Raw genomic sequence first — 26,844 nt, forward strand, 5'->3', positions numbered from 1 at the left:
TCACGAAGTGTTAACTAACAGAAGGAGCGCTAGCATGTGTCGGATATGGCGTAGGGAATCCCTGTACAATAGAGGGGGAGTGATAGGCAACATAAGGAGGGAGGTCTACGATGTCGGGTACCTCGTGGGGCCTGGAGAGTAGGTAAAAATCGCTATGGCCAGAGGATAAGAGGTCCCGGCGAGAACCGTCCAAAAGGAGATGCGGATGCGTGAGTGGGATCTATGGACAGGTCAAGAGTTCAAAATAGGACGTTAATCTGTAACAGGGTGGTCCCCAGGCGAATCTGCATCATCGGAGCGTGCGAGCAAATAGCACACTAGTGGATCCCAGATGTCGCCGGGACGACTTGAGATGGGCAATAACTCAGCGAATGTGGTGTGTTGTTCTTGACAGTAGGTCAAGTCCTCCAGCCAGTCCTTAAACTTGGGCGCCCTGCCACGGTCCCATCGGCATGCCACACGCCTCTTGGCCAAGAGTAGTGCGGTTTCAACGAATTTCCGACAGGATCTAGGTATCTGCAAAGTATACCCAAGAAGTGTCACCAATGGATCCATGGGCACCGCTTCTCCAACATCAATAAATCTTTAAAAGCTAATTTAAAATCCATCAGAGCATTTTTTCTACAGTACGGTATTAAAAAGTGCTTAGTGTGCATTCCATAAAAACCACAGAATAAGGTAAAGTGGAGCAAGCTTTGTTTTCCACCAAGGTTACAGAGACAGCTTAGATTTTCCACATGTTTATTGAAGCCTAACGGGAAGCAAAGTAGATTTATAATGCTTCCATCCCTGAACCGAAATAGCAAGCTCCTATTCCACCTGCCTGACTTTATGCGGAGATAGCCCTGAAGCAGGGCATGCGGCTTGTCACATGGCTCCATAAGGGAAGAATACCTTATTGTAGATGGCATTGCCAAATCACACCTTTCCCTCTCTTTACAATAAAAATCATACAAAGCCCTTTTTATTAAATTCTTGTGCGTGCAATCAATTAGTTGGGGGGAGGTAAAAAGACGCCCCTGCCCCACGCTTAATAGGCTTTTTTCCACAGCCTTAAACCATGGTATAAAATTGGCCCTCTCACATTTTAAGCAGTCCGAGATGATGTCACGGGACAAAGAGGCAGCGGAATTCCTCCAGATTTTTATCCAGAAAAGGGCAGGTCTGGATCTTATAAAGTCCTCTATATAATGGAGGTTTAATTCCCTGTGACACACATAAATTGGGGCTGTGATAACCCCCCCCCCAAACCTTCCGACAGAATCTATTTTCTTCGATCTGTAGTTGTGTACTATTCGAATAACCCCACACCTCAGCACCATAGGTTCCTACGGGTAAACATTGTGTTCTATAAATTTGTAACAATTATGTGATCACATCTGCCTGGATGGGTTGGCAGAGGGAGATTAAAGAGTTTATGGCTTTACTCAATTTGTTCCTTCCCTGGGCTACATGAGGCTGCCAAGATCCGGTATTGGAGAACAACAAGCCAAGGTAGGGAAAAGTGCAAGTGCTTTTTAAAATATAGTCCCCTGACAGAATCTGAGTTATTTTATAACTTTTTGGGCCGCATGTCATTATAAATGATTTCTTAAAATTGGTACATAGGCCCAAATCTGCCATATATGTGACAAAGCCGGAAATTAAAATACGCAATGCATTGGGTGTGCGGCCCATAAGGACCGCATCATCCGCGTAGAGAAGTGCGGGATGGTTTTGCCATTTACTTGTGGGACATCATTAGTAAGATTGCTCAAAGAATTACTCAATTCATTTATGTACAAGATAAAAAGCAGGGGGGGCCAAGACACAACCCTGTCTGACCCCCCTGCCAATTAAAATATCATTAGAAACTTCGCCGTCATTGTTAATGCGAACGTGGGCTTTCAAATTGCTATGAAGATGGGCCTAAAGATTCATCTAAACCATAATTCAACAGAACTGACATAAACTGGAACGATTTACAAAATCAAAAGCAGAACTTAAATCCATAAACCCAAAATATAAAGGGGATTTTTTGACAATTGTGTATTTGGCCATAAGCAGGTTTAGGTTTAGACATTGCTCTACCGTGCCCACTTTACTTCTGAAACCTAACTGGCACGAGTTTAAAATGGTGTTTTCTTCCGCCCAGGTTCTAATTCTATTAAAAAGGACCCTGCCCAGAACCTTTAGCGTATTGTCGATTAAAGATATGGGGCGGTAGCACCCAGGGTCAAGTCTCTCACCTTTTTTAAAGATTGGCACGATGGTGCTACTAGACCATGTTACCGGGACAGAGGTGTGAGATAAATTATTAAAAACATTGCATTAGAAAGGTGCCCAAAAATCAGGTTCAGATTTAATTTGGTCGATGGATAAGCCATCGGGTCCGGGGGCTTTGTTCCCAGCACTTTCAGTAATAGCATCCTCCACCTCCAACAACGTGATGTTCAAGGGCCTAACTGAGAAAACGGTTTCTGAGGGGTAGCCAGAGGCATCATAGATCTTAGAAAAATGGTCAACCCACACATCCCCTGTTATGTTACAATTTATAGGGGTGATATTAGAGCCCAATGATCTCAGGTCTTTAACCACCCTCCAAAACCCGGCTACGTCTCTTAAAGCTGCTGTGCGAACAAGGGAGTCCCAGTGGTCTTTTAGTAACTCTTCAGATCTGATTCTTAAGGTGTGTTTATATCTAGATCTCAGAGTCCTTACCAGGACCAAATCACGCGGTTCAGCTGTAAGAGCGGCCCTAAGTTCCCGATTGGCTTTGGAACATGAGGTGTCGAACCACCTTGGGTTACTATTATTATGGGCTAGGACAGGTTTAGAAATTTCCTTTTTTATGGCCTTACAAAGTTCACAAAATGAATTAACAATATCAGACCCAGGGCTGTCAGTTGATAGGCAAACCGGGGCTAATGTAGGGTGTTTTTTAATGACTCGAGCTAAAACGCCCTGGTTGTCTATCCCTTTCCAAGCCACCCTTAGCCTGTCTGTCGATGCCGTTAGGTTTTTTGCCGCAATTTCCCCTATCTTCCCATGTTTTTTTGATGGATTTAAGACAAATTAAAATTGGGTAATGGTCACTATATATAGTTTTAACAACCTCTGATTTTAATAAAAGATCCCCGAGAAGAGGAGAAATGAATACATAGTCAATGGTGGTTGAACTCCCACGCCCAATATAGGTAGGAACAGGTACATTATCCGCACCAGTGACTATGTTCTCCATTACATTAACTAGATCGCGTGTATCTAGCAGATTTAGTAATTCATCTCCTCTTTTGCAGGGTGGAGTTCTGGGGTGGATATGCGCATTAAAATCACCTCCTATGCAAATGCCATCAAACCTACTATATTTTGTCCATCCACAACTTCGTCAATGAATTCGAACAATCTTTGGAAGTTGGTGTTGGGATGAGTTGTGAAGTCGTTATTGTAGAAGTTAATAAAACATACCTTTATCCTACCTGTATATCTCAACGCCATGACATTTTTGTTGTTTGTCTGCAGTAGTTTAGTTTTGGCTGCAGCAGTAATTTTAACCCAAATAGATAAGCCCCCGCTGGGGCGACCCATAGGCGGGGAAGGTACAATTAAGTTATGGCAACTGTATCCTTCATGAAGCAGAGAACTCGTACACCAAGTTTCCTGCATCATTAGGACATCAAAATTGGATACCCAATCAGTCCAGGCCTTAATTTTCATTTTCGCGTTGAGACCTGCAATATTCCAACTCAAAATAGAAAGTTCATCAGACAATATGGGGGAGATGTGAGCCTGTGCACCTATTGAGAAGTCAAATGTCACCCGAGGCCTACTGGGTGAATTGGGCAATATTACAATAGGACAAATTGACGAATTCCCTGCAGTAACATGCATATTTTTGTGATCACTGACTACAGTGTCGGTTGAAATAACTGATGGTCAGTCCAGGCTACCTGTTTCAGCTAATGCAGTAAATCTATAATGAAGTAAAAAAGGCGGTGGGGCTGGGCGGAATGCTCTTGGTGGGGGCCTATAGAAGTAGCTCAAGGGTAGTGGAGTAACAACAGTAGATGGGCCCGGGTAAATATTGTTATTGTTGAGTATAAATTTGGCAGTGCCAGGGTGCCTAAAATTGACAACAATACAGTCCCCGTCGAAATTTTTACATAGGGGGACAACCCAGCTCACTCGGCGGGCAGACAAAATTTCATTTGAGATGTCATGGCCTACCCCCTTATGTTTCGTCAGCCAGTCAGTGCAACTGAACCCAGGACTCGCCTTGTCCATCCCTAAGTGGTGGCACGCCTGCCAATACTAAAACATATGGGCAGCGTCAGGAGGTAGATGGAGGGCAGGTTCCTGATGTTTTATGGGTCTGCTAACAGCCGGTTGTCCCTTGCCGCCATTGCTGCTACTAAAGGCCACCGGTTTCACAGTAGTAATGGTAGTGGTAGGGCCCTCCTTCCGTGTATTACTAACTATAGAAGTAGTATGAGAAGGGCCAGCTGCTACGGGAGGAGTGGGCTTAGCTTTTGAGGCAGGTTGAATTTGCTCTACAGTGTCACAACTAGATGTAATGTTGGGTGTTGGTGTGCTACTGGTAGTTTTAGGCCCACCCTTAGATGTTGAGCTGCGGCTGATAATAGGCCCACCACACAAGATAACCTTACTAGCAGACTCTAGATCTTTCAAAAGGCTAATCACCCCTTTCCTTTTTACATCTTCCTTTTTTCCCTTTCCTTTTTACATCTTCCTTTTTTTACAAGATTTTCCAATTTATCAAGTCTTTTAAAAACAGTATTAAATTGTTTGATCAATTGACTTTCCAATTGTTTAAAAATAGTATCAACAATTGTCTCAATAAAGTTCCTGTTGGGCTTAGATTGAATGATACTTTCAGTTAAAAACTCAGTCTGTGTACCCACTGAGTTATGGTCTTCAGTAGAGGTGGTTGGGGGAGCGGCCACCTCTACAAGTTGCAAGCTTTCTATATTAGCTGCATCACCCCCAGATTGTTGATGCTTCCCTCTGGTCCACATACTCTGGGGGGTTGGTTGATTCTTGCTACGGGCAGGTTGCTTCCTCTTATTTACTGTAAGTTTCAAGGGGCCCCTTTTCCTTTTTCCGTCGACAGTCTTGTTGCTTGGGGAAGGAGAGGCGATAACAGTCTGTGCAACAGGGTCAGGCTGGGAGTCAATGATTATAACTGGGCTGCTGCCCCAGGCAACACTTCCAGCGGGGTAGCCTCGGTAGTAGGCTTCAAGATAGTAATTGCTGGTGAAAGTGGTAGTGTTAATAGGGCTTACTTGTGATGACTGCAGGTGACTGGTACTACAGCCCAATGACATCCTCCTTTCGGTATTAGCAATTTCATTGGTGACCATATTAAGGGCGTTCTCCAATAAGCTATCAAAGGAGGGGTGCGAGACAGAAGGGTCTACAGAAGCAAGCATTGTAGAATTGGTGTTACGTTTCCCCAAGGTAACTTTTCCCAGGCTCACCTCTTATGACACGTCTTAGAGAGGTGGCCCGCCCGACCTCTGATGTCCCCTGAGGGCCTAAGAGGGCCCGCCCTTTGCCCGGGCTTCGTCCGGCGCCGCCCGCGCACGTCCGCGACGCAGAGGGAGCTCTCGCTGTTTAAGCGCCTCCGGGCGCGGAAGAACAGGAAGTGGTCGGTGCTGTAGGCTGGGCTCGCTGGGAGCTGTAGTTCCCCCCCACGGCGGCCGTGCAGTGTGGAGAACAACGGCGGCGGGGGAAACAGACAGCGTCAGGGCCCCAGGAGCGAGCGCCGTGGCAAGTGTGGCAATGCGGTGAGTCTCCAATGTCCCCCCTTATCGTCAACTTGTAGATTAACATTATCGATGAAGGAAACACATATAACTGTCATACACAAGCTTGTGTAGGACCGCAGGAGGTGTTCAGCATTCAGACCCATTGTACTCCTTATTGTAGGGCACAAGATTGAGATGGTGACTCTTAACCCAGGTTAATAGCAAATCAAAAAGTTAATTTCCATGGCAGTCTGAATGTATCAATATTTATACAGTCAATGATCAGCTTCTAGGATCCAAGGGGACTTGTTTCTCCAATTTTTCTCAGTAGTTGACATAGTCTTGGCTCACTAACTGAAATGGTAGAGTTGATCTTTGCCATCTCAACAAGGAACAAAAAACTGCAATCTCATCACCGAAGGTCTAAGAACAATCAGGTATGCTTGAAAAGGAGGGAGCTTTGCTGTGAAGGAACGCACTTACAGGTTTGCTGGTTTGGTCACATCGTGGCAATAAAAATCTGTATGGGAAAAGAAGGGAAAACAGCATTTTAGGACCACCAAAAGAGCCATACAGGCTTTTTTTGTCAGAGAGTACCCAATAAATTCCTGAGAGCACAAAAAGAAAAAGGTGGTTGGGAATTTCCTAATGTAGCACAAAACCACAAAGCGGCCCAATTTGAAAAGTCGTCCAGAAGGGAGTTGGACAAGCGGTGGGCTCATATAAACAGGGCAGCTGTAGACAGGTACCTATAAGATCTTATCTGGTTACTCGAGTATCATAGACCCTAAAACATGTATTATGGTCAAATTATGAGGGCACTGCTATAGGAATGGGACAGGATAACCCTGCAATGCAAACTCACAATGTTCACATCCATGCTGTCAATTATCCATGAACACACGGGTTTTCAGGCAAGCAGTGGTGGTAGCCAACGGTAGAATGATGACTGATATGTCGGTCAAGGGGCAAAAAAAATTATTAAAGAAACACAAACATACATTTGGCGCAGCAGGATCTGACAATTTCCACCACTAACAGATGCAGCTTTTGGTGATGCAACCAGCTATCAGAGAGGAAGCTTACTAGACCGGTGAACTGAGGAGGGAAACTACTCACATCATACCAGGGAAGAAAGGGATGGATTTTGAATATTTATCAGCTGTTATTGGCACTATTTCACCAGGCAAATCAAACTATGAAACAAAATGGGAGCAAGAGGTACGGAGATAAATAGCTCTAGATAAATTGGAAACTCTAAGGAGATAGAGATGCAGGAAAACTACCTGATACTGGGAAAGATTGGAGACTGTGACAGTGGATAAATTATTAGCACATCGAAAAAGATACAGCAAATATTTGGCTAAATCGTTGCCTATCTTGCAAAATATAGGAAAATAAAGCTGATAAATAACCTGGCCGCGTAGGTTGAGAGTCTTATCAAGGTTCACGTAATTAGAAGAGGACAACCTGCAAATTTGAGAGCAGTGTAGACTTCTAAAAAGGCACATAATTGCATTAAGGAACTCCGGGCCAGATGTAGGTGGGCAAATACCGGTCGGTAACGGTGAAATTTGTTACATTTCACCGTTACCGACCGGTATTTAGCCATGTGGGATGTAGGGAAGGAATCGGTAATAAGGAATCGGTAAATACCGATTCCTTAATACCGATTCCTTATTGGCCTTGCATTTAAGGAATCGGTAATACAGATTCCTTAAATGCAATGTAGGTAACACTTAAAACAGTGCACCTCAGACTTAACGAATCGCTATTTACCACCAACTTGAAGTTGGTGGTAAGTAGCGATTTCCTTTCAAAAAGCACTTTTTTTGCTTTTTGAAATGTGCCATGTGCCCTTAGGGCATGCATGTGTGCCACATGTGCACACATGCACATTTCAGGGGTGCAACAGGGTGTCTTTCAGTTCAAAATAATTTTATTAGGATATAAGGAGGTGTCAATACATAAAAAAAAGAAATAAAAACATGTTGGCAAGAGTAAATAAAGCAAATTACAATTGTAGGATTGAGTCATAACAATGAAAAGGCAAGTTTGAGAATTACAAAGCTATCAGATAAGTAACACAGTGATGGGTAATGTTCATGATGGGGATGATAAAAAGAAAAAATGACTGTGAAGAAGGTAAAGGAATGAGAAGGCATTTAAGGGGGTTTAGAAACCTCTTGTTGAAGAGGGGGTAGGTGAAAGGAGCGTTTTGCACAAATATCTAGATATAAAGTTACTGGAAGCCATAAGTCATGTCTCTTCGGGGCGAGAGATAGCGGGTGAACAAAAGCTGTGTCAAGTCTATGGTTGTGACAGACATTGTACCACCAGGCCTTAAACGTGATGTTATAAGAGTTCTTCCAATTGACTGTAATCTGTTGGAAACCAACAGCTAATAATAAGTCGATAATGCGAGTATTTGACTCAACATTATCCCAAATGGAAGACAGGCTACCCAAGAAAATGTTTTCATAGGCAAAGGGAGTTTTAGTGTGGAAGATGGTATTGATTTGATTCCAGACCTGGATCCAGAAAGCGTGTGTGAGGGGGCAGGAGAAGAGCATGTGAAATAACGTGGCCTGAGGTGCGGAACAGGACCAGCAGGTATCTGGGGTCAAAGGGAACCTTTTATGCAGCATAGATGGTGTGAACAGGAGCTGATTATATATAAAGAATAATGTTTGCGTGAGGGAGGCAGATCTAGAGGATTTGCGAAGTTTAGTCCAGATTTTGTCCCAAAGAGAAACAGGCCATGAGAGGGCAAAATCAGATTCCCACTGCTCCTCCACTGTAGATTTCAGGCGGGGGGAGGGGGTTCTATGCAAGTATTGGTAGATGGAAGATGCTGTAGGATCTGCAAGTAAAAGGGAGTGGAGTGGCAAGGTCGGAATCGGTGAGCTAGTGGAACTAGTAGGACAGGAGAGGGAATCGTAGGCAGATGTAACCGCATTTTTGAGGATTAGAAATTTACGAGCAAAAGAGGGAGGGAGAGAGAAAGTCCGACTTAGATCCGAAAAAGATCTAAAATCAGAACCAAGGAAGAGTTGGGAGACCCAAATCAGACCCCGCTCCGACCAAGTCTTCCAATAAAAAGGCTTCTGATTAATAAGGACACTATTATTGTGCCAGATAGTAGTATTGAGGAGTTCTGGAATTGAGGAAGGAGGGGCCGGGAAGGTGCATAGCAGTAGTTTGGTAGTGTATTTGTGTATAGGAGTTGAAAGGTTATGGGGTTTACGAGAGAAGGACAAATACTCAGCAAAAGAGAAAGGCGATATAAAGAGGCGTTCAAGTTCAACCCAGACGGGAGAAGGAGTGGTAGGATCCTTCAACCAAAGGGAAGCTTGCTTCAGGAGGAAGGCTTTGTGATAATCAGGGAAATTTGGAAAATGTACCCCACCTTCCGATTTGGGAAGACGTAACCTGAATAAGGACATTCGTGATTTCTTCCCGGACCACAGGAAGGAGGAAAGAATGGTGTTAATTTTCTTGAAGAACTTGGCAGGGATTGGGATAGGAATGTTGGAAATGATGTATAGGACTACAGGGGATAGCATCATTTTGATAGTATCAAGACGTCCCCACCATGAGAGGTAAAGGGGGTGCCATCTGGAGGTAAGGTCAGATAATTTTTGAGTACATTTAGTGAGACAGAGTGAAATAGTGTCAGAGAGGGAAGAAGTAATATGCAGACCGAGGTACTTAATATGGGCTGGGCTCCAAGTGAAATGGGAAGCTTCAAAGTCGGGTTTGAAAGTGAATTTGGTAAGAGGGAGAATTTCGCGCTTATCATTGTTTAACTTATACCCCGAAAGTTGAGAGTAAGTATGAACTTCATCGAGGAATGCAGGGATGGAAAGCAAAGGTCTGGATATAAAAAGGAGAATGCCGTCTGCATAAGCGGCAAGTTTTACATGTGCGTGGGGGGTGAGAAAACCATGAATATTTGGGTTTTGGCGGAGTCTGGAGAGGAAAGGTTCTAAGGCTAGGTTAAAGAGGAAAGGAGAAAGGGGACAACCTTGACGAACCCCTCTGCGTAAATCAAAAAAGGGAGTAATCAGACCATTAGCACAAACTGCTGCTCTAGGATTAGAGTAAAGGAAAGAGATGAGAGAAATGAAATGGGGGCCAAATCCAAACCATTTTAAAGCCTTCTCGGCATCTAAAGCAATGGCCGCCAGGGGATCAGTAAAGCGTGACGATTTGGAGAGGATATTGAAAACTAACCTGGTATTATCGGTGATGTAGCGACCTTTGACAAAGCCGGACTGTTCGAGGCCAAGAAGTTCTGGGAGGAAGGGATCTAATCTAATGGCAAGGGATTTGGCGTACATTTTATAGTCGATGTTAACTAATGAAATTGGCCTATAATTTTTGCAGTGTTGGGTATCTTTGCCCTCCTTGGGTATGATGCATATGTGTGCATTGGAAAAGGTTCCAGAGGAGGCACCAGCAGCTGTGAAAGAATCAAGGAGGGAATACAGCTTGGGTAATAGTAGAGTCTCGAAATGTAAATAGAATTCGACTGTAAAACCGTCTGGGCCTGGAGCTTTATCTATCTTGAGGGAATGAAGTGCGGTGTGTAATTCATGAGGAGAGATGGGAGTTTCAAGTTCAGATAAGTCAACAGGGAAGTTTGAGGGCGGTCGGATGGTAGTAAAAAAGGTATTAAGGGAGTCAACAGAAGGTTGGGTTTCAGAGGAGTAAAGTGTGGAGTAGAAGCGAGAAAATTCCCCCAAAATATCAGCGTCTTTATGCTTGAGGACAGAATTAACATCAAATACAGCTTCAATATTCAGTTTGTTTTGCTTAACCTTCAAATAATTAGCAAGAATCTTCCCCGCTTTGTTTTTCCCACCATAGAATTTCGAACTGGACTTTAATAAATACAAAGAAGCATCCGCTGTGGATTGTTTGTTAAACTTCATCTTGGCGTTAACAAGGGCAGTCAAACTCTCTTGGGAGTGGGAGGTGTAAAATGCATGTTCTAAATTTTTAATCTGGAGTAAGAGATCGCTGGTGTACTTGCGGGCAGACTTTCGTTTTGCAGTTACATGGCTGATAATGAAATCTCTCGCTGCGGCCTTATATGCATCCCAAATAGTATGTTTTGCCAAAGAGGGTGTATCATTAATGTTAAAAAATTCAAATGAAAAATCAATGAAGGAGGAAGTAAACTTGGGGTCAAGAAGGAGGGAGTTATTAAAACGCCATCTCTTCGGGCCAGATGATTTAGGTAGGATGTCAATGTTAATCGTAACCGGGACATGATCAGACAGCAAGATGGGGCCAATATCAGCTCGGGTAAGGGTTTGGGACAGATGGTGAGAGAGAAAAACATAATCGATGCGTGATTGCGAATGATGAGCTGGGGAGTAGAAAGTGAATTCTTTGGAAGTGGGGTTTCATAATCTCCAAGCGTCAATAAGTTTATGCTGGGAGATAGCATGTGAGAAAATTTTGTGTGATTTGTTAGGGACAAAAAATGACTTGGAGTGTCTATCCAAGAAGGGATTCAGGGGTAGATTGCAATCCAGCCGCGTAGCTAGGGGGGGGCGAGGGGGGCGGACCGCCCCAGGCGGCACAGTTTTGGAGGTGGCAAGAGCGGCACTTGTGGCCCGTTGTGGCAGCCTTCATGATTTATTCGGGGTTGTCTGACAATTTTCCAGTCAGTGTCCCCAGCCTCACTGAGGGAACAAATTAGGGTCTCGTTTCATAAAAGCAGCCAGTGGGCAGTGCTTTATATTTCCCTGCGTTTGTGCTCTGCCTGCCGAGACAATTAACACCTAGCTGTCATGTTGGTTGGGGCTGGGGGAGCTCAGTTGTTGCTTTAGTGACCCGGATTAGGCTGGCTGGCGCCGCGTAGTCCAAGACTTATACATTGTATCGACCACTGCGCACTGGAAAAATAACTTGCTAAGTGTGGTCCCGGGAGAGTTCTCGGAGTCACGTGATGTGGGACTTCATCGGCTACCTTGGAGTTTAAAAAAAAAATAAATAATAAGAAATGTCTGTCTTGGTCCATGCAGCAGCAAAAGTGATTGTTTTCTTTCTCCTTCGCACATAAATGACACCGCAGCTTGCGTGTGACCCGGTAGACACCGGGTGGTGGTGTCAGAGTTGCCAGCAGCAGAGAGTGGCCATGGAGGACGTGTAACAGTTCAAGTAAAGTATTTGGAGGGCATGATCATGGCAGCAGCAGCAGCACTAGTCTCTGCTGATGATCGAGGACAACCAACAGAACAGGTAACAGTGCTCACCCGAATACCATATTCGATGTGCATTTTCAGCTCTGGCTAAAGTTTGTACTGAAAGAAAATTTTGCGTATAATCTGTGCAGGATTAAAAGTGTGCACGCATACCATGAAAGACCGTTAACGCTGTTTAATTACAGTGTAGGTAGGTTATTTCACTTGGTGCCTCTTATAAGAAGGAGATGCGCAGATCTACCCGGTGGTTAGATTGTCCAGAAGACGTAATCTTAGATTGAATCTGCCAGCTGACAAAGCCCCCTTCCACCAGGTGCAAGTGACTAACTTCCGAGACAGAGAGCTCCGAGCTCTCCTAGGAGCATGCACACACACCCCTTGGCAATGGTGCCTGCACGGCAGACTGAAACACTGCTCAGCCGCTGCTGTGCTTTTTCACACTTCTTTGTTTGCTCTCAACTATTGCCGTGGAGCCTGCAAACAGAGCAAAATAGGACCTGTTCTGTTCAATGCGACTAGAAGCCTGGAGCTGGCACGAGAGGAGCTGGTAGGGGAGAGGGACTGAGTGCTCACACATTTTAACGTCCACACATAACTGCAGAAATCGGACATCAAGCTGCCTGCATGCTTTTTATAATTAACTATTATCGCATGGCTGTGCAGCCTGTATCAGATTGTATGTGTCTCACAACTTTGGCTAACCTTGCCTTTTACTAGAGCTAATTATGTTTATCATTTTAAACCACCTCAGACTTCTCCCATTATATTACATAACAGGCTCAAAAGTCCCAGCATGCAAAAGGAATGCTTATGTTGTATACCCGTGTTTAAGAACTTCAGGCGCATATCCTGGTTCTGTCTTTCATAGACCCTAATAAGGTGCAAGAAGTGGAAATCATTTCTTTAATTGATCACCTTACGCTAACGTGGCCGGAATAGTGTTACATTAGAAGTATTCAAATGTCACACATAACCATACTGCCAGCATAGAAATGTCACATAAACAAACTCAAAAATTGACAGCTACGAGCATGGGGTAGTGAGTGGGTAAGCCCATTTCAGCTACTGCTAACTTCACAGTGAGGGACAGAATTCTGCCATTTCACAAGGAATGCCTCAACACAGAAATCAAGCCCTTTCAGTGGCAGGCACTACTATAGCAATAAGAGTTTTTTTTAGAATGAAAAAAAATTGAGCGCATGCTTCCCCCTCATTTAACAGCCATGCCAAGTATCGGGCATCAGGCTTTAGACCAAGGCAGAGCCTGTTTGTAATGTAGCTCTGTGTGACAGGCTGCAGCTGATTGTGCTGCAAGTGGGGCTGGGGAGGTAGCAGGCGGCGCCGCAGACCAGGGCGGACCGCGCAGTCACCTAATGATTTTTATTGATGACCCTATTTCTTTTTTAAATACAGCCTGTGACCTATGATGTGACTCTTCTTAGAGTTTCTTGTTGCTTAGATTGGTGTAATTTCTGATACTTATATATGTTTCCCTCGTCTTTAATGCTTGATTTTGTTTGAGAGAAAGTGTCACTCATGGTAATTGAAATGTCACTCATATTTACACTGAAATTATGAAAATGTCACACATAGCTATCTGAAATCTTAGCAGCTACGAGTCTTTTGTAAGCCTTCTCACGGCTCAGAAGTGGTAGTTTCCGATATTTATTTCTTCACATGGACTTTATTCCCCAGTTACATTTGTGAGAAACTGTAACTCAAGGTGTCACAAATTTGGAACTACCAATGTCACTCATGAAAGCAATTATTCCATAGAAATGTTACATTTATCAATCTGAAAACTTGACAGCTGAGTGTAATTTCTGGTATTTATATGTTTTTCTCATCTTCATTGCTTGATTTTTCTCGCAGTGTCACTCATAGTCATTGAATGTCACTCATAATTACAGACAAATTCAGAAAATGTCACACCTAACCAATCTGATACCTTGGCAGCTATGCGCACGTTGCACGCATGGTGGTGTGGTGTGCGCGCCGCGACAGGCCGGTCATCCGGAAGTCAGGCAGTCTCCGCTGGGCAATGTCAACCTCCAGCGCACATACAGGGGGCGGCAATCTGAGGGATAGCCCCGGGCGCCACAAGCTCTAGCTACGCCCCTGTTGCAATCACCTGCTAGAATAAAATTGTCAGCAATGCATTCAGTGATACGAGTGGAAAAGGAAGACCAAAAGGCAGAATCTCCACCAGTGGGAGCATAAACATTGAGAAGGGAAAATGGAGTACCTTTCGAAGAGAGTTTGACAAATAACCATCTGCCATCGGGGTCAAATTCAGACGTCAAAACAGAATGGGAAAAAGACCTGCGTACTAACAAGGAAACACCATTTCTCTTACCATCACCAGGGGCAGAAAAAACAGCTCCCACCCAACCCCTTTTCAGTTTAGCAGCTTCAAGGTCAGATAAGTGGGTTTCTTGTAAGAAGGCTATATCTACATTAAGTTTGGCTAAATGGGAAAGAATTCTTTGCCTCTTAATAGGAGAATTTAAGCCTTTAACATTCCAAGAAACAATTCGTACAGACATCAATTAAAGATAAGAAAAGAGAGTACGAGAAAGATAAAGAAGTGTAACGAAGCTTTGTAAATGAGTATAAAGTGGATTGATGAAATTGTAGAGCAGGGAAAGAAGGAAAATAGGAGAAGTAGGAAAATTGAGTGTAAAAACATAGAGAGCAAAATTGCCATGAAGATAAAAAATAGAAAAAACTCAGTACAGAAAGGCACTAAAGAGGGAAAGCATTGGAATAAAGAGGGGAGGCCATGAGTGAGCCAAGAAGAAGAGAAGGCAATATGAAGTGAAGAGATGAGAAAAGAGGGAGGAAATAGTAAAAAATTACAGGAGAGTGAGTGTAAATTTAAGAAAGAGGGGAGAAAAGATGATGTGGAAGAGAATTGCAGAAAAAAACTAGAAAAAAAGAGAAGCAGCTGAAGAACAGTAAGAGAATGAGATAGGGAAATCAAAAAGAAGATCAGGAGCAACCTAAGAAAGAGCGACACCAAAATATCCAATCGTAACAAAGAAAAAATCAAGACGAGAACATGCGAAACAATAGGGATCATGTCAACAATGGAAAAGGAAAATGCAGGGAGGTACTTACAGAGGATGTTGGGGAATGAGTATGGTCAAAGGGCAGGACACAGAGGAGAAAAGATGGAGATGAGAGGAGGGAGGAAAGGCCAACCAACGGAGGACAGGTATACGGGGCCACAAGACGTCCAACCGGAGAGATATGACGGAACACAGAAAAATAATCTGCAAAAGATAAGGAAAACAATGAGATTAGAAACAAGCAAACGGCATAATTTCAGGCAAAAAACAAGATTAAACATATTAAGAACATGTAATAAACCAGTGCAGGCGATGAACAAGAAAGTTATGCAAACAACTGAGGAACCTGTGGAGTTAAAAACACAACAGCATAGATAAAACTAGGAACCATGAGTATCAAAGTAATCAGAAAATAGTAATAACGAGAGTCAAGGTGGAAATGCAGAGGAGGGGCTGGAAAACTCCATATCAGCAGACCCACAGGAATTCAGAAAACTTCGGAGTCGAAGAGGATCCTCAAAAGTCATAGTCTTGTTATTATAAGTGACTTTGAATAAGCAAGGGTGAAAAAGACCATATCTGGCTCCAATAGAACGCAGATCCGCTCTCATGTCAAGAAATGCTTTACGACGTGAGGCAGTAGCTTTGGCGTAATCCTGGGCAAAAAATAAGGTGGAACCTGACCAAGTGAGATGAGGTATAGCTTTAGCCGCTAGGAGAACCTTCAGCAAATCTGTATATTCAAGAAAGTACATTATTACACCTCTAGGCTTCGTTGCAGGAGAGATAGTAGAGGGAGCTCGACCAAGCCTATGTGCTAGTTGAATATTAAGAGAGGTGCCCTCGGGGAAATGCAAAAGCTTGGGCAAGAAGTATTTAAAGAAGGCAATGGGATCATTCCCCTCGCAACCTTCCTTCAGGCCGTAGAGACGTAGGTTATTGCGTCTATTCCTGTTTTCAAGGTCCTCCACCTGCTTCTGGAGTGACGAGATCCGCGTATCCATGTGGACCACCTTGGTGGCGGCTTCCTGGAGAGATGAGACAGTCTTTTCCACCGTGGAGACCCTGGTATCCATTAAGGACCAATTAACAGTTAATGTTTGCAGCTTGGAATTTGTCTCCTCCATAAAGGGACGTAGTGCTCTTATTTCCTCAAGGAGAAGCTCCATTGAAATGACTGATGTAGGCTTTGGGGGAGATGGTGGGTTCTGTTTCAGCCTCTTGGGATTCATTTTCGATCCTGACTGAGGAGGAGCATCCATGGTTAAAGACGGTTCACAGATGGAGGGGTCTGCGGAAGCTTCTAAATGAGCCAACGCAGTGAAGAGTTTCGAATTTTTAATAAAATTACGTTTGGGGATTTTGCCAGAGCACTCCGCCATGAAAACAGAGACAGAAAGGGTCACCAGTGAGGCACAGACCGAATTGAAATCACTGCAGGTATTAAGAAAGACCAGCAAAGTCAATAGGAGGAGGAGCCAGGATGGGATCCAAAGAGAAGCCAGAAAAAATTGGTAAATCAGTACAATGAGAATGAGGAGAGCGAGGTTTGCACTGGAAGCGTTAAACAGGCTGACGTAGTGTAACGCCTAAGATGGCTGCCAAAGCTGAGGAGGAGACAACAATCCAGGCAGGAATAAAAAAAAAAAAAAAAAAAAAACGATTCCAAAAAGAAAATAGAGTCACCTGTGAAGCCTGTATTGGGTTATCCTTATTTCCTGAAGGAATGTGGCATTTTCAATAATGCGCCGGTGTCAGAAGGCTGTATGCGTCGTAGACTCGCTCCTCAGACGAGCGCCGTCAGATATGTCCAAAATGGCGGTCGCGGCCAAAGCAGAGCCGCGACCGGAACAAAACGGGAACTGCTGGGCGAAGTCGAGGGAGTCTGGAGGCGGCAAATAGCTTAAATGAAGCTCGAAGTGCTCCGGTGCCGTCTGCTGCGCAGCATGGTTGTTAGTGAGGGCTGGAACCGCCAAAAATCTCCGGTGTGAACGGAGCTCTACCCCAGGAACCTCCATCCGTCTCGGGCGCTAAGCCACGCCCCTATACCGAATGTCTTAACATTCATTCCGATGGGCCTCCAAGCCTATAGGAATGAATGGGTAGGTATTCGTTATTACTGAATCTCAATTACCGATTCGGTAATAATGAATATTACGAATTCAGTATTTTTTTACCGAATTCTTACCTACATCTGAAATACCAATTTCTAAATACCGAATCGCTAACATTTGGTGTTTAGGAATCGGTATTGCCCTATTACTTACATCGGGCCCTCAGAGAGGCAGTAGTTACATGAGATAACTGGATGCTCATCCTGAGTGGTGCTTAGAGAGGGACTGGCAAGTAGATTTAGGTTGTTTATTGAGGGGAAATTCTAAAATCGATTTGCTGTGCGACCTCAGAGTGAAAAACAGTTAAGCAGAAACCAGTCAAAGGAAGATTGGGTACAGAATATGCCATTTTGTTTGGTCGATGTGTGATGCCCTCCTACCTTTCGAATTGTACTGAACAAGTATATGGTGTTGCATTCAATAACACCGTTTTGGAAAATAAAATAAAATGGATTATCTCATTGGGATGTTCCGGTACTGCCCAACAGTCTCTTGCACTCTGTTGGTGAGAAACAAATTATAGTCATGTACAGCACCTGTCAGGAGCCTCGTGACGCTGGTCTACGACACATGTAAACATTGAATCAGTCGCATTGATAAAAGGAGTAGCCGATTATCATTTGAACACAGCTCCTTGGACATTGGGCCGTACACTTTTTTATGCTAAAATTCGACTTCAAGTAGAAATACAACTACATAATGTACAAAATGATTGTAACACTAAATTCTAAAATTGTTTAGCTTATTTCTGATACTTGCACGACAGTAGGTTTGGCACATAGCCTGATAACGCTTGCTTTCCTTGGAAGTTCAGCGACAAGCTAGATGTTTGCTCAACAGCTGAGAAATGGCCAAGTTAGATAAAGAGAGCGATAAAAGGAGTGCTAAGATAAAATGGAATGGGGAAAATAGTTTGTTTATATTAACATGACTTTTGAAGCAGGAACTAAAGGAGGCACTTATACAGATGTGAGAAGTAGTTAGGTGGTTTGCAGAAGTGACAATACAATATATAGATATTGTCATGGTGCCAAAGAATGCAGTGGCGGGGGTGTTAAAGAAAAGCAGTCAGTACTGGAGTTGGGCTATGCTTATGGTATGTTTAGAGAAAATGATAGTGAGGCGAGTCTTTAAAGCAAACAAAGTATTTTGGTGTTTTTTTAATTTTGCTGTTATTCATCTCCAGATTCTCTCAGCAGCCCGTGGCACTATGATCCATGACAATGACATCCTCCTCCATGGATCAGTCATTGCTGGTTTAAACAAGCATTTACAATGCAACGGTTTCGCCTTTTGAAAAGTTAGAGCTATTGTCATTGTAAATGACAAAATTTTCATTTATGTGTTGGTTTTGAATACAGATAAATAAATGGCATTGTCACTTACATTGGCAATAGCTTAATCTCTCGCAAATGTGAGACCTATGGTACCCTACTGGACGAGCTCAGCAGGCAGCAATTACTTGCAGACGAGTTCTATAACACAACAGCGCTGTAAATGACAAGCGTTATTATAGCGGGCGGTTGTGGTACGCATTTTATCCAGTCAAGAACGGTTTGCTTTTGTATAAATAAAACAAACAAAGCCGTTGTAATTGTGTAGCAGATCTAAGCTACCAGACAGGACGTACTGGGAGAATAAACTTTCAAATAGTTTGAAACTTTTGTATGCCGTTGGCGCAAAGACAGCCAGCCCATCTGCAGATATGTTGTGTCTGTCGCGTTGTGTGCAACTGGAAATGACATGGCATGGATGTAACTTCTGCAGCAAGTATTCAAATCTCAATATATGTATGGATTATTCAGACATACAGAGAGGGGAGGCTGAGACTTACACCGAGTATATATAGCTATATAGGCGCATACACCTAAAGATCTGAGTGGTAACCTATGTGCCCCATTAGCTAGTCAAACATCTCATTTATTTCCTGACTCGCGTCTCTCTATGATAATCGAGTCAATTTTACAGGTTCTGGCACGACAAAGACATTAGCGTTAAATACTTTGCGGCTACATTCGCCCCCTTGCCATACAACCTGCTCGATCGAGATTAAGGAAAGGGAATTTCTAATGTTTTCCCCATGGAGGAAGAAAGCACAGGAGAAGTTACACGATTTATACTCTGGCAGAGAATTCTTCCACTAGGGAGAAATTCTGCATGTGCCCGTTGTACACATGTTGTCACACCTGGGAATATGAAACCAAGATATATTTTACAAAATACTCCTTGAATAGCCTAAAAAAAAAACAGGCTGAAAATATGAGAATCGTTCTCCGTTGGTACATTTCCAACTTGTTTCCCAAATCAATCAAATGAATAAAATCGAATATCAGAATAATCTATATGGCAAGAAACTGAGCGATGTAATGGAAATAAAAAAAACTGTGGAGCTACTGAGGTCAGCTTTTGCGGGCTCACATCAGATGAAAGAAGCCACATTGAGACATTGAAAAGATGTAATACTGAGAAACTATTATGCCAGGGGATTTTACCACTATTGTCACATACCGGTTGTAGGCCAACTACCTTTTATCCAAGACACAGAACAGAAAACAATGACGAGGAAAGAGCACAAAGCACACACAAAACACTTTCACGACGCTACAAAATGCAATCTAAATCAATGAAAGGGAAACAAATGGACAAAAAGAACAGACTGCTGCTCCTGGGAAGCAAAATAAGGCGGTGTTCAAACGTTTCTGTATTTATTTAAAACACTGACCAGATGAAAAAATAACTTGCGGTTCCTATTGACAGCTGAAAATGTTTCCTTCAATCAAACTATATCAATGAGCTTTAAGTACTAAAGGCAAAAATCAGACAAAAGTAAAGCATATGTACAGTCTGATCCTCAGCGCGGAACAATGTTGAAGAATCCTCTATTTCTGGAGTCTGGAGGGAAAATATTTAATTGACATCAATGAGTGATACGGAAGAAGGCCAACGGCCATTGATCATAGCGACTGTTCTTTGAAAGAAGCTAAAAGAAGAATCACACTGTCACCTTGCACTCATATCCTGCATGAAAACACTATGGTGGCAACATCTAAAGCGTGAACTTTCTTAGGTTACTGCTTGAAAGCAATAGCAAACGCGTAACCAATTAAAAAATAAAATAGTGAATCAGGAGAACATCTCTCCAGTCCAGGAAACTAAATCTGCCTGTTAAATTAATGTCAGAAAGACTAAGAATAAGCTTGCATGGTCCCATTTCCGAAAATATACGTGGGGCTTTCTCCAAGGAGGCATTACATGCTGTGTACTCCACTATTATCCTAAAATGGACCTCATCTACTCAAATGATGGCTTAAAATGATGGCTTAAAATGAATCCCAACAACGCCATTAGACCACACCAAATAGCAAGCCTGGGAAATGGATATTACAAAAGCCGCAGCTCGAATTGACTTTCTTGCTTGCATTGAGCGTACAGCAGAGTTCAGTTGCTGTTAGGTGCATAGGTGTAACATTGATTACATTACGAAAATGTATGAATACATTGTGATTAGAGCCTTATGCGCTCAATGAAAAGAATAGGAAGACATGCACAATGAAAAAGAGAGGTGAAGCTAAATAGAATGGATGAATGGTGGAGGGGTAGAGAATGTCAGAGAGATTGCAACATGGTTAGAACAGATCCTTTACGACAAGAGAAGGTGGTGTCTAATTCAATTACACTGTCAAATAGACTGGCGGGTGAGTGTGGCCGTGTATCTCTGTGTGTGGCTGTCTCTTGGGCGTATCTGTATTTGTGCGGATGCCTCGTGCATATCTGTATGTCTTTTGGGTGGCTATGTGTGTGGATGAGGTGGGTGGGGGCCAGCAGGGCGAGCTACAGTGCAGGGAGGATTTAGATGGAAATGAGCGAAGAGAGACGATCGAAAGAGGACGAGAGAAAGATGTGCCGAAACAGACTTCGAAAGAGGGGAACATGAAGGAGAGAGAGTGATTGGCGGAATGAGAGCCATCGAAAGGGGGGGGGGCATGAGGGAAAGAGAGAGTGGCACAGGACGAGCGAATGGGGAGAGGGGTACTAGAAAAGGTATTAGGGGGACTCAGTCTGAGAGAAGTGAAGGGAGAGCGGAGGGTGAGGGGCAGGAGAGAGCGGGTATCTTGAGACAGCGTTTCTCAAGCTGCTGATCCGGTCGCATAGCTGCCGGTGGTGCAGCGGCACTGGAGCCACTGCTGAGGCAGGAGGGCTCCAGCCAGCAGAAACATTCACCAAAGGAAAGCGTCAGGCCCCAGGGCCCCCCAAGTGCAAACTCTCTATAACTTGGGGTGTCTAGTTCTACTTTGGATGTTCAGCTGAGCAACCTCAACCTGCACGTGTGCTGCTGCTCACCTCGCACTTGAAAGAATATATTTATATATATTTGTTTTTACTGAAGAGGAGGATAGGATTCCGTGCAGTAACTCAAACAGTGATGCGGTGATCCTGTGCGAGGGGAGGAACGGGGGTGGGCCCAAGTGTCCCGCCCCCGGAGAGAGCCAGCAGCAGGTGACGGCAGCGAGGAGCCGGGCTCCGTGCCATGGATGAATGAGCGCCTGGAGGCCAGCCAGGCGGGATCTTGGCGCATTACTACGTAGACGCTAGGTAACATTACACGATGCACACAGAGTCTGCAGGGCGATGGCGCACGCGCCGTTGTGAACCCTTCACAGGTGTGACCACCTCCCCGCGCATTCTTCACTTCACTGTGATTGGACATTGAGGTGCACTTTAAACACCCGTCGACCTCTGCCCCGTGTTGTTGAGGTTCCACATCTCAGCTTTGTTGTACTTGCATTTCATTTAACAAACATTCATACTGCTCCAAACCCAAGAGCTCCGACCCTCAGCCCCTGGCCCACCCTGACACTGCTGAGGCAGGAGGGCTCCAGCCAGCAGAAACATTCACCAAAGGAAAGCGTCAGGCCCCAGGGGCCCCCAAGTGCAAACTCTCTATAACTTGGGGTGTCTAGTTCTACTTTGGATGTTCAGCTGAGCAACCTCAACCTGCACGTGAGCTGCTGCTCACCTCGCACTTGAAAGAATATATTTATATATATTTGTTTTTACTGAAGAGGAGGATAGGATTCCGTGCAGTAACTCAAACAGTGATGCGGTGATCCTGTGCGAGGGGAGGAACGGGGGTGGGCCCAAGTGTCCCGCCCCCGGAGAGAGCCAGCAGCAGGTGACGACAGCGAGGAGCCGGGCTCCGTGCCATGGATGAATGAGCGCCTGGAGGCCAGCCAGGCGGGATCTTGGCGCATTGCTACGTAGACGCTAGGTAACATTACACGATGCACACAGAGTCTGCAGGGCGATGGCGCACGCGTCATGAGGCTCCCAGAGCAGGCTGGTTGTAATGTCTGACGCGGAAGGCACACGGAGCCGATGCACTGAATACCTGTTCCTACAGTTTCCACCGCCACATCTGCGTACACCCCTCAAAGCACATGGGGTGCTGCCTCCTTCTTCGGCAGCTTGTATAGCGCCTCTTACTATATGTTGCTCCTATGGGCGGACGAATCCCAGGAAAAAGAAACCAGCGGACACCATGAAAACAAGCACCTACGGGCACACGGGGAGGGGGGGCGGGTAGCGGGAGGGGGGGCGGGAAAGGAACGGACAGCGGGAGGGGAGGGGGGGGGAGACGAACACTCACCGGACTTCTTCCGGCGGCCGTGGTCGGCATAATGAGGAAAACAAACACCCCAAGAAAAAAAAAAAAAACTCCGCCCACCGCCGCGATGACGTCATCGCAGAGGCGGAGAGGGAAAAAATCGCGGGAACACCCCCGAATCTGGTCCGTAAATGACGGACAGATCTCTGTTCCAATGGCTAGCCTCCATTTATGGAGCTAGCCAATGGGACAGGGGGGCGTATTCCAGAGTCCTTACTGAAATCAAGAGTTTTCTCTGGAGGCGGAGCTTACGCTCCGTTCTCCAGGCGAAGCCTAAAAAGGTGTATCTTGCCTGGTTCTGCTTTTTTCTGACTGATTGCTCCCAATCTTTCACGTTGTCTCCTCTCACTTTTTAAGTTGTTGTTTCTTGCATATTTCGAATGGCGCCTTGTTTTTGGAAACTACTGATCTTTTTCTAAAATACTATTCATTTATTAATGGTGGCAATTACATTGTTCACTTGAGGACCTAATCTAATCATTGAACTAATGTTTGGATTTATGTTTCGGTAGAGGGCACCAAAAGCAGTCTTATTTGTACTATTCCATATATTGTTTGTTTTGGATCTGCAATTAACTTGGGGGACACCTTGCCTATACCTGGAAGATGAAAACAGATTCATTTCATGTTGGGTTTACTCATTTCCAAGGTAATCCCTTTAAAGTTTATCACTATTTCCAAAATGATGAGTCTATGACGGTAAAAGCAACACATTTAAGAGTTGAGAAGATATCTCAGATAAGTACCATTAGGCACAGCAAAGTTTCCTGGGCAAAACATTTACACAGTGTAAAGAATTGGGTTGTTGGTTGACTGGGGTGTAAGCCCTGGTCAAGCAGCAACCACAATCCTTCTCAGGGTGAGGCAGAAAGCAACCTTAAATGAACCTGTACTCATCCCTCTGGTAGCTTGGCACAGAGCAGTCAAGCTTATTTCAGAGGCAAAAGGTTAAGTATTTGTGCAACACCACATAAAATTAAAACACCACACAAAAAGCATCCCAGACAAAGTTAGAAAATAGAGTATTTAAAGGACAAAAATCCAATCTGTAGGACTGGAAATATCACATTTTAATAGAGCCAAAAAGCACAAAGTGTCAATTGTGAACATCTGGTCGCGTCGGACCAGGACTAAACACAAGTTCAGGCTGACCACGATAGAGCATGGTCCGGCTACAGGGACCCAGTCAGGCCTGCTGAACAAAGTAACTTAAATACTAGATTGCGGAGCGTTGCACGGACCTGCGTCAAATATGCGTTGCACAACCATAGTGATGCGTCGGTTCTTACATGCGTCAGGATTGTGGTGCGAGGTCGAGTGTCATTGTCAAGGAACCTTTTGACGAGGGCTTGTGATGCAAAGTAAGGTGTCAGGGATGTGTTTCTCAGTCAGGGCAATGCATCCATTCTGAGGAGCTGCAAGGTTGCAACACAGAATATGGCAACATCGTTGAGGCTGCTGTGTTTGTATGCGATTTTCAAAGGCCTGCTCTGAGGATGGGTCTGATCCATACAGCAGCATTGACACGTCTGTACTGCTCAGGGTTACACCGTGCAGCAGAGGAGTTGCGTGTGTTCCATTGGATCCACAGAGGCTGTCAGAGCACCATGGGCCCACGTCCACGGGTCCAGGACTGGGGTGGCACCACTTGGCAGGGTTTAATTATGCCTGGCAGAGTCCAGGCGCAAGTGCAAGGTTAATGGAAGCCTGTTGTGTCCCTGAAGCCTCAGATCAGAAGGCCAGCTAAGTAGCCCTTGGAATCAGTCTGCGGTACTGGGTTTCAAGAGAAATAGTTACAGTAATTCTCACCCGGGCAAGAGGGCAGCAGGCAGCAAGCCAGCACAGCAAGGTAGCAGTCCTTCAGTAGCTGCAGTCCAGCAGAGTCGCAGTCCCTGTTGGAGTATCCACAGGTCCAGAAGTGTACTGTAGAGTTGGTCTCTGAGGCTCAACAATTATACCCAGTTGTGCCTTTGAAGTGGGAAGTAGCTTCTAAAGGCATGTCTTTGAAGTGTGCAGGTGCCCTGCTCCCTTGCCTCGGCTCCAGGCTAACTGCAGGGGGTATGCTGCTATTTGGGACGAGACAGGACACGGCCTATTCATATAAGAAAGGCTGGGGCAGCTTTTCCCTCCCATCCTGCCAGTGATGGCCAATCCAGGCACATCTAAGCTTCCCATTGTGTGTGGCTGTCTAGGTAAAATGCAAAAAGCCCAAGTGTTGGCTACACCCAGTCATGTGACCTAGAGACAGGCTACAAGTACTAAATGGCTAAGGCAAGAAAATAGTAACTTTCTTAAAGTACATTTTCAAACCTATCATTTAAAATCCAATTTCACCATAAGTTAGGATTTTTCATTATGATTCTAGAGACACCAAAAATGAACTGATTACCTGTTCCCATTTTGAAATTACAGCTCATTAAAAGTAATAAGATAATTTCAATGTTATCTCATGGGAGAAGTAATTCTTACAGAGTTAAATATTAATTTAGGAATTTTTCATTACAAGGACGTGTAAAATTTAAAAGTCCATGTCCTACTTTTTCAATACATTGCACCCTGCCCTGTAGGCTGTTTAGGGCGTGACTTAGGGGTGACTTATATGTATTAAAAAGGAAGGTTTGGGCCTGACAAAACGTTTTTTGGCAGGTCTAAATGACAGTTTAAAACTGCACACACACGCTGCAATGGCTGGCCTGAGATATATTTAATGTGCTACTCAAGTGTGTGGCACAATCAGTGCTGGCAGTTCAGGCTGGACTGTTCCCATGAGGCACAGGGTCATGTCTGAACTGGGGTGGCTTGGTGAGCAAAATAACGATGGATTAAACCCAGATCTGTGACTGGGGGTGAATGTTTTGCCATTGTGCAACATTCCGTCCATCATCTTGTGTGTTTTGCTGTTCACTGTATGTGGGAGGGTATGCCCAGACGTGGGTCCCTTGCTCACTAAGCCACTGGAGTCAAGCTATCCTGGCTGAAGACGGCTGATAGCCAGAAACCGGTCCTAGGATGCTTGATTCCTGTCCAGGAAAGACATGACTTGGCAGTTCAGGCTGGACTGTTCCCATGAGGCACAGGGTCAAGACTGATTTGCATATGGCCTTGTCTGAACTGGGGTGGCTTGGTGAGCAAAATAACGATGGATTTAACCCAGATCTGTGACTGGGGTGAATGTTTTGCCATTGGGCAACATTCCGTCCATCATCTTGTGTGTTTTGCTACAAGCCCACTAGTAGCAGTTATTTTACAGACCATGCGCACAGGCAGGGCTACTGTATTAGGGACCTACAAGTAAATTAAATATGCTATTTGGGAATAAACCAATCCTACAATGTCTTAATGAACGAGTACAAGCAATTTATCACTAGTTAGCAGTGGTAAAGGGTGCAGAGCCCTAAAACCAGCAACAACACGGTCATCAAGTAGGAGGGTGGAAGGGAAAAGGTTACGGGGTGCACCACAACAAAGATGGCAGATCACATGAAACACAAGGGATTGTAAACTTAAATACTTGGTAGGATGTAGAGTTACCTGGTAAAGTCTCTGATTCTATATGAAATATTATGGTGAAATCCCCAGAGTTCTGATACATTTATTGACATGTGCTTCATGAATCAGTGCAAAAGCCTAGCAAATTACTATTGAATAAAACAAAAGACATCAGTGTAATTTAATATTTTCAAGAATAAGATAAACATTAAATCTGGATAGCCATCTCCCTTTAATCTAAATAAAATGCTGGTTGACTGCTTTCACTCACTGTATAGATGTGGCACTGTCTCTATTAATGCCTATAGCAAAACCCCTACTTGACTACATCTTGTTTTCTTTTATGGCTCTCACTTCAAATCAGACTTTGAGATCTAGGTTAAAAGTATCAATGTTCCATGTTTTCTTGAGAATCAGAATTCTATAGGGAGAGTATATTTTATTTCAAAGGCTGGATCCCATCGATGATTAGCCATGAATAAGTCAGATAATATAGTCAATAAAATGATTAGAAACAGAGACTCATGGTGCTACACGAAG

The sequence above is a fragment of the Lissotriton helveticus genome, chromosome 5_1, assembly GCF_964261635.1.
Source record: "Lissotriton helveticus chromosome 5_1, aLisHel1.1, whole genome shotgun sequence".
NCBI classification, from domain to species: domain Eukaryota; kingdom Metazoa; phylum Chordata; class Amphibia; order Caudata; family Salamandridae; genus Lissotriton; species Lissotriton helveticus.